The following is a 12,254-nucleotide window of genomic DNA, read 5'->3' on the forward strand; positions in this document are numbered from 1 at the left end:
GAGGACTGTCTAACTTATTTCCATTGGGGTCCTTAATCTTGTCCCCCAGGATGCGACCCACACCAGTCGACTAACACCCAGGTACCTATTTGCTGCTAGGTGAACAGGACAACAGGTGTAAGGAAACGTGTCGAAATGTTTCCACCCGCCGGGAATCGAACCCGGGACCTCCGTGTGTGAAGCGAGAGCTTTAGCCACCAGGCCACCGAGCCTGGTGTCTATTCCTGTAATTTAGGCATATGGTTTATACGGGACTAGTTATGACTGGCACACTAGATAGAAAGACCATGATTACATAGAGAATAATACACTTCCCCCCCCCCCGGCCCATAAAAAACTAGATTCATTTAGAAGTGACTGGATTATATATGAAGCTACACATCTTTATTAAATACCTTGCTGTGAGAGTCACAGTTTATCATACCATCGTTATTTCCAATACCCACATTATCTGGTACCCATACCCCATTATTTGGTTCGCATACCCCCATTATCTAGTTCCATACCCCCATTATTTGCTTCCCATGACCCCATTATTTGGTTCCCATACCCCCTAGGGGAGTGGATACCCCCGGTTACGACCCCCTGATATAAAACGTATGTAATATCGTTCAATAAATAACAAAAAAGGCACAATACCGTGACTGGAACGATACACAAATAACCCGTGTGACTTTGTAAATGGTCCAAGTCGGACCGAAACGTCGTCGCAAGCTCCTCTCTTCTATGTGCGGGTTATTTGTGTATAATATCGTTCAACATAACGAAACCTTATTGACGAAAGTTTTCGACTGCACTGCACGATGAATTACACCACTGGAGAACTCAGCTTAATAATAATAATAATCTTTATTTCTATAAGTACATGATACAACTTATACAGACCATAGCTGACATCAATGACATACTATATAGAAAGCCCCTTGTTATGTAGAGCATTTCGGTCAAATTAGGTCAATTTTGTCACTAGGATGCAACTCACACCAGTCGGCTAACACCCAGGTACCTATTTTACTGGTAGGCTAAAAGGAACAGCAGGTGTCTTAAACTCCAGGTAATGTGTCCACCCGTACTAGGGATTGACTCCGGACATCAGTGTTGTGAGGTGAGTGCGCTACCAAACGAGCTACGGGACACGCAGATAACAGAATATGCTGACCCATAGGGAAGAACTGTAACACGAATTCCCACCCACAGCATGACTGTTACACTCATTCCCACCCACAGCATGACTGTTACACGCATTCCCACCCACAGCATGACTTTATTAAACCCTAGCTCCAGGATGGGCACGAGGTGTACAATAAATATATTGAAAAGCACTATAGGCGAAACGTCGTTCAAATCACTGTGGTAAACCATACCACGGGCGGGGATAGAACCCGCGATCAGAGTCTCAAAACTCCAGACCGTCGCGTTAGCCACTGGACCAGCTAGCCACAATAAGATTCACCCAACTAGGTATATTTCTACACCATAGGAAGGTTATCATAGGCACCACTAACCTATGCTAACCTTCCTATGGAGTAGAAATATAGGTAGTTGGATGAATCTTATTGTGGCTAGCTGGTCCAGTGGCTAACGCGACGGTCTGGAGTTTTGAGACTCTGATCGCGGGTTCTACCCCCACCCGTGGTATGGTTTGTTTGCAATCGTGTCATTACGATTTCCTGAGTCACTGTGGTAAAAGCGTTTGGACTGATATAAAAAGTTAATAAACTAAGAGAGGATTGGAGAGTCTGGCCTTCCATCCCAACCTTCACCTTGAACAGGTAAACACGCTTCTCGCTCACCTTCACTACACTCAAGGTAGAGGTCATATCTACCTTATGACCTTTATATATATATATATATATATATATATATATATATATATATATATATATATATATATATATATATATATATATATATATATATATATATATATATATATACGTATATAGTTTAGCCTTTTCGTAGATATTCGTGTGTGATCATTGTACTAACATTCTACTCAGAGTTTTGCATGGGTTCTTGGGTTATTTTTATAATTAAAATATTTCGAATCACTGCATATACGATAAACAGACCGTGGGTGGTTCTGGACCTGTTCCTACTGAGTCCTGGACCTGTTACTTTGAGGTCCTGGACCTGTTTTTGCTGGGTCCTAAACTTACTAATGCAAGATCCTGGACCTTGTCTTGTTCGGTATTCCGTCTGTTTAATTTTTTAACGACGGTGTGTAATAATGGCAGTGTTCGTGTGACCATTAGTATACAGCGGTGTCCTCTGCTTAATGGTGTGTGGATATTGCAGGTCTTGGTCTCCAACTTCAGATATTAATCACTGGTGTATCCTGGTCTCTGATCAACTTCAAATATTAATCACTGGTGTATCCTGGTCTCTGATCAACTTCAAATATTAATCACTGGTGTATCATGGTCTCTGATCAACTTCAAATATTAATCACTGGTGCATCATGGTCTCTGATCAACTTCAGATATTAATCACTGGTGTATCATGGTCTCTGATCAACTTCAGATATTAATCACTGGTGTATCCTGGTCTCTGATCAACTTCAAATATTAATCACTGGTGTATCCTGGTCTCTGATCAACTTCAAATATTAATCACTGGTGTATCCTGGTCTCTGATCAACTTCAGATATTAATCACTGGTGTATCATGGTCTCTGATCAACTTCAAATATTAATCACTGGTGTATCATGGTCTCTGATCAACTTCAAATATTAATCACTGGTGTATCATGGTCTCTGATCAACTTCAGATATTAATCACTGGTGTATCATGGTCTCTGATCAACTTCAAATATTAATCACTGGTGTATCATGGTCTCTGATCAACTACAAATATTAATCACTGGTGTATCCTGGTCTCTGATAAACTTCAAATATTAATCACTGGTGTATCATGGTCTGATCAACTTCAAATATTAATCACTGGGGCATCCTGGTCTCTGATCAACTTCAAATATTAATCACTGGTGTATCATGGTCTGATCAACTTCAAATATTAATCACTGGTATATCCTGGTCTCTGATCAACTTCAAATATTAATCACTGGTGTATCCTGGTCTCTGATCAACTTCAAATATTAATCACTGGTGTATCATGGTCTCTGATCAACTTCAAATATTAATCACTGGTGTATCATGGTTTGATCACCTTCAAATATCAATCACTGGTGTATCATGGTCTCTGATCAACTTCAAATATTAATCACTGGTGTATCCTGGTCTCTGATCAACTTCAAATATTAATCACTGGTGTATCATGGTCTCTGATCAACTTCAGATATTAATCACTGGTGTATCCTGGTCTCTGATTAACTTCAAATATTAATCACTAGTGTATCATGGTCTGATCAACTTCAAATATTAATCACTGGTGTATCCTAGTCTCTGATCAACTTCAAATATTAATCACTGGTGTATCATGGTCTCTGATCAACTTCAAATATTAATCACTAGTGTATCATGGTCTCTGATCAACTTCAGATATTAATCACTGGTGTATCCTGGTCTCTGATCAACTTCAAATATTAATCACTGGTGTATCCTGGTCTCTGATCAACTTCAAATATTAATCACTTGTGTATCCTGGTCTCTGATCACCTTCAAATATTAATCACTGGTGTATCCTGGTCTCTGGTCAACTTCAAATATTAATCACTGGTGTATCATGGTCTCTGATCAACTTCAAATATTAATCACTGGTGTATCATGGTCTGATCAACTTCAAATATTAATCACTGGGGCATCCTGGTCTCTGATCAACTTCAAATATTAATCACTGGTGTATCATGGTCTGATCAACTTCAAATATTAATCACTGGTATATCCTGGTCTCTGATCAACTTCAAATATTAATCACTGGTGTATCCTGGTCTCTGATCAACTTCAAATATTAATCACTGGTGTATCATGGTCTCTGATCAACTTCAAATATTAATCACTGGTGTATCATGGTTTGATCACCTTCAAATATCAATCACTGGTGTATCATGGTCTCTGATCAACTTCAAATATTAATCACTGGTGTATCCTGGTCTCTGATCAACTTCAAATATTAATCACTGGTGTATCATGGTCTCTGATCAACTTCAGATATTAATCACTGGTGTATCCTGGTCTCTGATTAACTTCAAATATTAATCACTAGTGTATCATGGTCTGATCAACTTCAAATATTAATCACTGGTGTATCCAAGTCTCTGATCAACTTCAAATATTAATCACTGGTGTATCATGGTCTCTGATCAACTTCAAATATTAATCACTAGTGTATCATGGTCTCTGATCAACTTCAGATATTAATCACTGGTGTATCCTGGTCTCTGATCAACTTCAAATATTAATCACTGGTGTATCCTGGTCTCTGATCAACTTCAAATATTAATCACTTGTGTATCCTGGTCTCTGATCACCTTCAAATATTAATCACTGGTGTATCCTGGTCTCTGGTCAACTTCAAATATTAATCACTGGTGTATCATGGTCTCTGATCAACTTCAAATATTAATCACTGGTGTATCCTGGTCTCTGATCAACTTCAGATATTAATCACTGGTGTATCCTGGTCTGATCAACTTCAAATATTGATCACTGGTGTATCATGGTCTCTGATCAACTTCAGATATTAATCACTGGTGTATCCTGGTCTCTGATCAACTTCAAATATTAATCACTGGTGTATCCTGGTCTCTGATCAACTTCAAATATTAATCACTAGTGTATCATGGTCTCTAATCAACTTCAAATATTAATCACTGGTGTATCCTGGTCTCTGATCAACTTCAAATATTAATCACTGGTGTATCCTGGTCTCTGATCAACTTCAAATATTAATCACTAGTGTATCCTGGTCTCTGATCAACTTCAAATATTAATCACTGGTGTATCCTGGTCTCTGATCAACTTCAAATATTAATCACTGGTGTATCCTGGTCTCTGATCAACTTCAAATATTAATCACTGGTGTATCATGGTCTCTGATCAACTTCAGATATTAATCACTGGTGTATCCTGGTCTCTGATTAACTTCAAATATTAATCACTAGTGTATCATGGTCTGATCAACTTCAAATATTAATCACTGGTGTATCCTAGTCTCTGATCAACTTCAAATATTAATCACTGGTGTATCATGGTCTCTGATCAACTTCAAATATTAATCACTAGTGTATCATGGTCTCTGATCAACTTCAGATATTAATCACTGGTGTATCCTGGTCTCTGATCAACTTCAAATATTAATCACTGGTGTATCCTGGTCTCTGATCAACTTCAAATATTAATCACTGGTGTATCCTGGTCTCTGATCAACTTCAAATATTAATCACTAGTGTATCCTGGTCTCTGATCAACTTCAAATATTAATCACTGGTTTATCCTGGTCTCTGATCAACTTCAAATATTAATCACTGGTGTATCCTGGTCTCTGATCAACTTCAAATATTATGTAGACAGCCTGTACTGTCAGAGCACACAGCCTAGCCGTCTGCTCTGACTAGTTCATATTTCGCGGCTCACTCACACAGCGGCCTGGCATCAACACACAAGGCCTCCCAGCTCTCTCTCGTGGGCATGGCCCTGCCCGGGCCATGGGCACAAACACACAAGCCTGTGTAACCCACAACGACTTAACAATAAAGTAAGAAGCCTCCGAAGACGTATATCATTAACACCGCACTACAGCCTACCAAAATAAACACGGTTATAAATGGTGACAGCGGTGCTTGCAGCAGTTGTGTTTGCCTGGAGAGAAGGAGGAAGAGGTATGAAGTCACACTTCATCACCCTACACAAGAAGCATCCATCTCTCAACGAGTTATCCTGATGTCGTGTCTGCACGTTTGAGCATCCAGACACAGGTACAAGCAGGATCCAGCCGAAATTTGCCGAATTTCTTCGAGAATTGTGAGTGGCGTCCCAGCGTCTCACGCTACAGTGTCCCACGCTGTTTCTCAAGTCACGTGTTCAGCGTCACTTGTACGTTGCTGTTGTTGTTCAGCTCAGCACAGCTGTTTCAGCAAGCCAGAGGTGAGTCTTGTGGTGATTTCTGCGTCCAGTGTGAGCTTCTCCACGTGTTTGTGGGTGGGGGAGGAGAGGAGAGGAAGTGGCTGTTCCTCACCTTGCCCATGCTCGCCCTACTCACGCTCACCCGTCTACCATACACCACTCACCACTGCCCACTCCCTCTGCTGTGTTTTCTGCTGTTTTTCGTATGAATTCATTGCCAGTGCTGTGTATCCGAGTGCCCGAGGCCACTCGAAGCTACGTGGATTACGACGTCACGTGGGTGTGGCCGATGTCACGTAGACCTACAAAGCCACGTGAGTTACCAGATGTCCCAAGGCCACATGCTGTGGTCTGCTGCCCGCATCATATCGACGCCACCCACGATGCTGCCCGACTTCATGACGTCACGATGTCTGTTGACGTCACCTCACGATGTCTGCCTGACGTCACCCACGATGCTGCCCGACTTCATGACGTCACGATGTCTGCTGACGTCACCTCACGATGTCTGCCTGACGTCACCTCGAGATGTCTGTTGACGTCACTGCTGCTGACGTCACCTTGCGACATCACGCCTGACATCACATGATGTCACATCGAGTGTTCTAGTAATTATTTCAGTATTGTCGAGAAGATTGAGAGAAGATATATGTCGTGTGTTAATTAATTCCTCTCAGTCAGTGTTCTCGCATTTTAGTATATGTCTTAGTGTCAGTTTTATGCGCAGAAAAGCATCATTTGCTAGTTAAGCCATGTTGTACCGTATGTACAGCGGTGTGTTTGTAAGATTTCCGTGTGTCCAGTGAGGTCTGTGGTCAGACCCTTGAGTTGCACCACTAAGTCACCCGCCTGACCAGTGTTTGACAGCTGATTTCTCAGCCCTGAGCGTATGAGCCCCCTTGTACAGAAAGCTTTTATGCTCGTCGCTCGTGTTGTTCTGCAGAATCGTACCTGCTACGATTCCCATCGAGATTTGTTTCACTTCACCTCCAGACCGTCAGAGTGCAGTTATATGTAGAGAAACAAGTCTGGGGACGCTTAGGCTAACCTCTGCTATAACTCCAACTGTCGAGAGATGATACTCGTCAAGCCGCAGCCAGCCCTGTCGGCAGGCGCTGTGTCAGCCTCGTGTCACAAGCTTCAGTGAGCAGCCTGCACAAAGATGATGTCACTTTGACTGCTAGCTCGCTCACTGCAGTCTGGTGTATGATGTTACGACTCCCAGATGTTTCGCCCAGTCGTCTCTGCCACGACTCGCTCCACAACTCGCTCCACGCTCGCCGGCAGTGACAGCCCAGCGACAGTACCAGTCGAGGAGTGTCCTGAGTCGCTTGCCAGAAGTCCTGCCCAGTTGCCGAGTTTTGTCGACGCCTCACTCGAGGGCACCAGCATGTCGTGCCCCAGGTTGAGTGAAAACCTGCAGCGACTCCTACGATGTCTGCTTCACCGTTCCAGAGGAGACCGTACCCTGTTACGTCACAGCTCAGCCGCAGCGATGTCTCCCGTGTTGCAGTATCTGTCCAGACGCAGGAAGGCGTGCAGTGATGCACTTCGATGCTCACTGCCTATGACCACGATGTTTAGCACACCCCACATGTTTTTTCTTCCCTCCCTGTAGGAAGTTTTTTTTCCATGTCCATATGTATATATATGTTTTTATTTTGTGTTCTGTGCCCTGTTCCTACGAGAGAGAGACCGAGTTTCTTTTACTACCAGTATTGTCGCGTCGGGACGACGCGCGGTAGGTGGCCGAGCGTATGTAGACAGCCTGTACTGTCTGCACAGACAGCCCATGCTGTCTGCCAGCTTAGTTCATATTTCGCGCCACTCAAGTGCTGCCACCTATAGGCCTTGCCACTTCAGTATGCCCAGACTTGCCTCGCTCTCACTCACACAGCGGCCTGGCATCAAGACACAAGTACTCCCAGCTCTCTCTCGTGGGCATGGCCCTGCCCGGGCCATGGGCACAAACACACAAGCCTGTGTAACCCAACACTACTTATCAATAAAGTAAGAAGCCTCCGAAGAAGTATATCATTCACCCCGCTTACAGCCTACCAAATAAACACCGTTATAATTAATCACTAGTATATCCTGGTCTCTGATCAACTTCAAATATTAATCACTGGTGTATCCTGGTCTCTGATCAACTACAAATATTAATCACTACTATATCCTGGTCTGATCAACTACAAATATTAATCACTGGTGTATCATGGTCTCTGATCAACTTCAAATATTAATCACTAGTATATCCTGGTCTCTGATCAACTACAAATATTAATCACTGGTGTATCCTACTCAGAATAAATGCCAATTTTCTAAATATATTTTTAGAATGGCATTCTATGCTTTTCCCCTGAAATCTCTAGATTGTTTTATTTAAATATTTTTTATTCGTTAATGGCTGATTTTTTTATGATGGATAGATACCCAAGTGTTGTATATGCCTTATTCATCAATCAAAAACTATGCACTAAACCAACATGGGTCATACAGGTGTTTTTTTCACCAACCTGATCTTCTATACCATTAAAGTTATTTAACTTGTTTAGCAAAAATACCATAGAATATTTTCTCTAAAAAAATTTTGAATAATTATAGCCAGGTGATGAACGTTTAAGTTTAAGCAATGTAAGTATAACTCTGCCAACATAGCTAAATTATTATTATTATTATAAAAAAGAAGCGCTAAGCCACAAGGGCTATACAGCCTACATTGCTATTAAAAAAAAAAAAAAAAACTTGCATAGTTTGATATATTTGATAAATGAGGTTTCATTATTATTATTATTATTATAATCAAGGGGGAAGCGCTAAACCCGGAGGATTATACATCACCTAAGGGGGGGGATGTGGAAGGCATTCAGTCTTAATTCGGGGAACTGGAGCACAGATCCAATTCCGTAAATCAAGAGCCCCTCACCAACATCAAGGAACCTTCCTTGAGGGGGAATGAGGCTTCAGATTTGACTTCAAGGTTAGAGCGCCGCTCTATTATCTTCACTATGTCAAGGTGGTTTATCCACAGTGGTATATTACCAATATTCTGGAAAAATACCCTAACTTTGCCCACTGTAAATAACGCATAACCATTTAGTTTTCATTACAAGCATACCTTACTAAAATATATATTATTATTATCATAATCAAAAAGAAGCGCTAAGCCACAAGGGCTGTACAGCGCTGCGCTAATATATATAATGTTTTTGTATTTTTTTTTTTTTGCAATCTAATTCATACCTGGACAAATAATTTATTACAATTATAACTAGTTGTAAATAGTTCATCACCACTGTAACTTGCTTAACTATTATTATTATCATAACTTAAGCGCTAAACCTATAAGGACCAAACAGCACTGCGTGCTAAGCTATCAAAATCTGGCTGCCCAGACCCAGGATCCATTACGTACCTTTATTTTGACCACCAATGAAAAGCAGGGGTGTCAGTAGCACGTTAAGAGACAACACAATAAGTGTCAGGGGCCCGAGACTGTTCAACTACCTCCCAGCACACATAAGGGGGATTACCAATAGACCCCTGGCAGTCTTCAAGCTGGCACTGGACAAGCACCTAAAGTCGGTACCTGACCAGCCGGGCCGTGACTCGTACGTTGGATTGCGTGCATCCAGCAGTAACAGCCTGGTTGATCAGGCTCTGATCCACCAGGAGGCCTGGTCACAGACCGGGCCGCGGGGGCGTTGACCCCCGGAACTCTCTCCAGGTAAACCGCCTAATAAAGGTATTTAATCCGTTATTGTCAACGTTAAGTAACTACTCTACTAGTGAAGACTTCTAATTACATATTAATAAATTCATCTTTATTGCCTATTCTGTGAGAAATTACGTCTACCTGGAGGGTATTCCGGGGATCAACGCCCCCGCGGCCAGATCCATGACCAGGCCTCTCGGTGGATCAGGGCCTGATCAACCAGGCTGTTACTGCTGACCGCACGCAGTTCGAAGTTCGAAGTTCTCTGACCTGAGGGTGAGGATGGGAAGGAAGAGGGAGGGGAGGGCTGGAAAAATAAGAACATAAGAACGAAGGAACACTGCAGAAGGCCTACTGGCCCATGCTAGGCAGGTCCAAGTCTCCTACCGGCTTAAGCCAATGCACCCAACCCAGTCAGGTCAGGTCACATTGACTTAAGGAAGGAACACGGCAACCGACCTGGTAGCACAAGCTATCAGGTCCAACTCACACCCACCCACATCCACTCATGTATTTATCCAACCTATTTTTAAAGCTACACAACGTTCTGGCCTCTATAACTGTACTTGGGAGTTTGTTCCACTCATCCACAACTCTATTACCAAACCAGTACTTTCCTATATCCTTCCTGAATCTGAATTTTTCCAACTTAAAACCATTGCTGTGAGTCCTGTCTAGGCTAGATATTTTCAGCACATTATTTACATCCCCTTTATTTATTCCTGTCTTCCATTTATACACCTCAATCATATCCCCCCTAATTCTACGTCTTACTAGAGAGTGCAGATTCAGGGCCCTTAGTCTATCCTCATAGGGAAGGTTTCTGATACATGGGATCAACTTTGTCATCCTCCTTTGTACATTTTCCAGAGCATTTATATCCATTCTGTAATACGGTGACCAAAACTGTGCAGCATAATCTAAATGAGGCCTAACCAAGGATGTATAGAGTTGAAGAACAACCTGAGGACTCCTATTATTTATGCTTCTTGATATGAAGCCAAGGATTCTATTAGCTTTATTGCGAACACTTATGCACTGTTGTCTTGGTTTCAGATTACTGCTAACCAGAACTCCTAAATCTTTTTCGCAATCCGTAATATTAAGATCTACATTATTTAGTTTATATGTGGCATGGTTATTGTCCTGTCCAACATTTAGAACTTTGCATTTGTCTATATTAAACTGCATCTGCCACTTCTCCGACCACTGCATCAGTCTATTCAAATCTTCCTGGAGTGCTCGAATGTCCTCGTCAGAATGAATTCGACGGCCTATTTTGGTGTCATCGGCAAACTTGTCGATGTCGCTCTTTATGCCCTCATCTATGTCGTTTATGTAGATTGTGAACAGCAGGGGGCCCAACACTGACCCCTGTGGAACACCGCTCGTAACGCTTCCCCACTCTGATTTCTCCCCATTTATGCAAACTCTCTGCTGCCTATTTGTCAACCATGCCTCTATCCAGGAAAAAAATTCTCCTATTCCATGTGCTTTAATTTTCCTCAATAGTCTCTGATGTGGGACCCTGTCAAAAGCCTTACTGAAGTCCATATACACAATATCATATTCATTACCATGATCTACCTCCTCAAATACCTTAGTGAAAAAAGTTAATAAATTCGTAAGGCAGGAACGCCCCTTTGTAAAACCATGGTGAGATTCGTTGATTAATTTATGCTTTTCAAGGTGGCTACGAACTGCCTCGGCAATTATTGATTCCATAAATTTTCCCACTATGGAGGTTAGGCTTATTGGTTTATAGTTCGAAGCTAAGGACCTGTCACCTGTTTTGAAAATAGGTATCACATTTGCCATTTTCGACTTATCTGGCACCATGCCAGTTTGTAGTGATATGTTGAAAAGTTTAGCCAAAGGTGTGCTAAGCTCCTCTTTACATTCCTTTAGAACCCTTGCATACAGTTCATCAGGGCCTGGGGATTTGTTAAGTTTTAATTTATCTATTTGCCTAAGGACCATGTCACTTGTGACCCTAATCGTGCACAGTTTATTATCGTCCTGTTCTACATAATTTATCATTACTGGAATATCGCTGGTATCCTCCTGTGTAAAAACTGAGAGGAAGTATGTGTTAAAAATTCTACACATTTCCTTATCACTGTCAGTGAGCTGACCCGAGGAACTTTTGAGTGGGCCTATCTTGTCCCTGATCTTACTTCTGTATACCTGAAAGAATCCTTTTGGGTTAGTCTTCGATTCTCTTGCAACTTTAACCTCATAATCTCTTTTTGCTTTTCTAATTCCCTTTTTTATTTCTCTCTTTTAACTGAATATATCGATTTCTTAACTGCCCCTCTCCTCATTTGATTTGCCTATATATGCCTAACTTTTGACCAATCAGATATTTTAATCTATTGTTCATCCATTTAGGATCATTTTTGTTTGATCTGATTTCCCTATTTGGAACATAATTTGACTGAGCAGCTAGAACTATGCCCTGGAAAGCATCATATCGGCAACCATCACCACCTACCTGACCCTTAGTCAGGTCATTCC

The sequence above is a fragment of the Cherax quadricarinatus genome, chromosome 75 (genome assembly GCF_038502225.1).
Source record: "Cherax quadricarinatus isolate ZL_2023a chromosome 75, ASM3850222v1, whole genome shotgun sequence".
NCBI classification, from domain to species: domain Eukaryota; kingdom Metazoa; phylum Arthropoda; class Malacostraca; order Decapoda; family Parastacidae; genus Cherax; species Cherax quadricarinatus.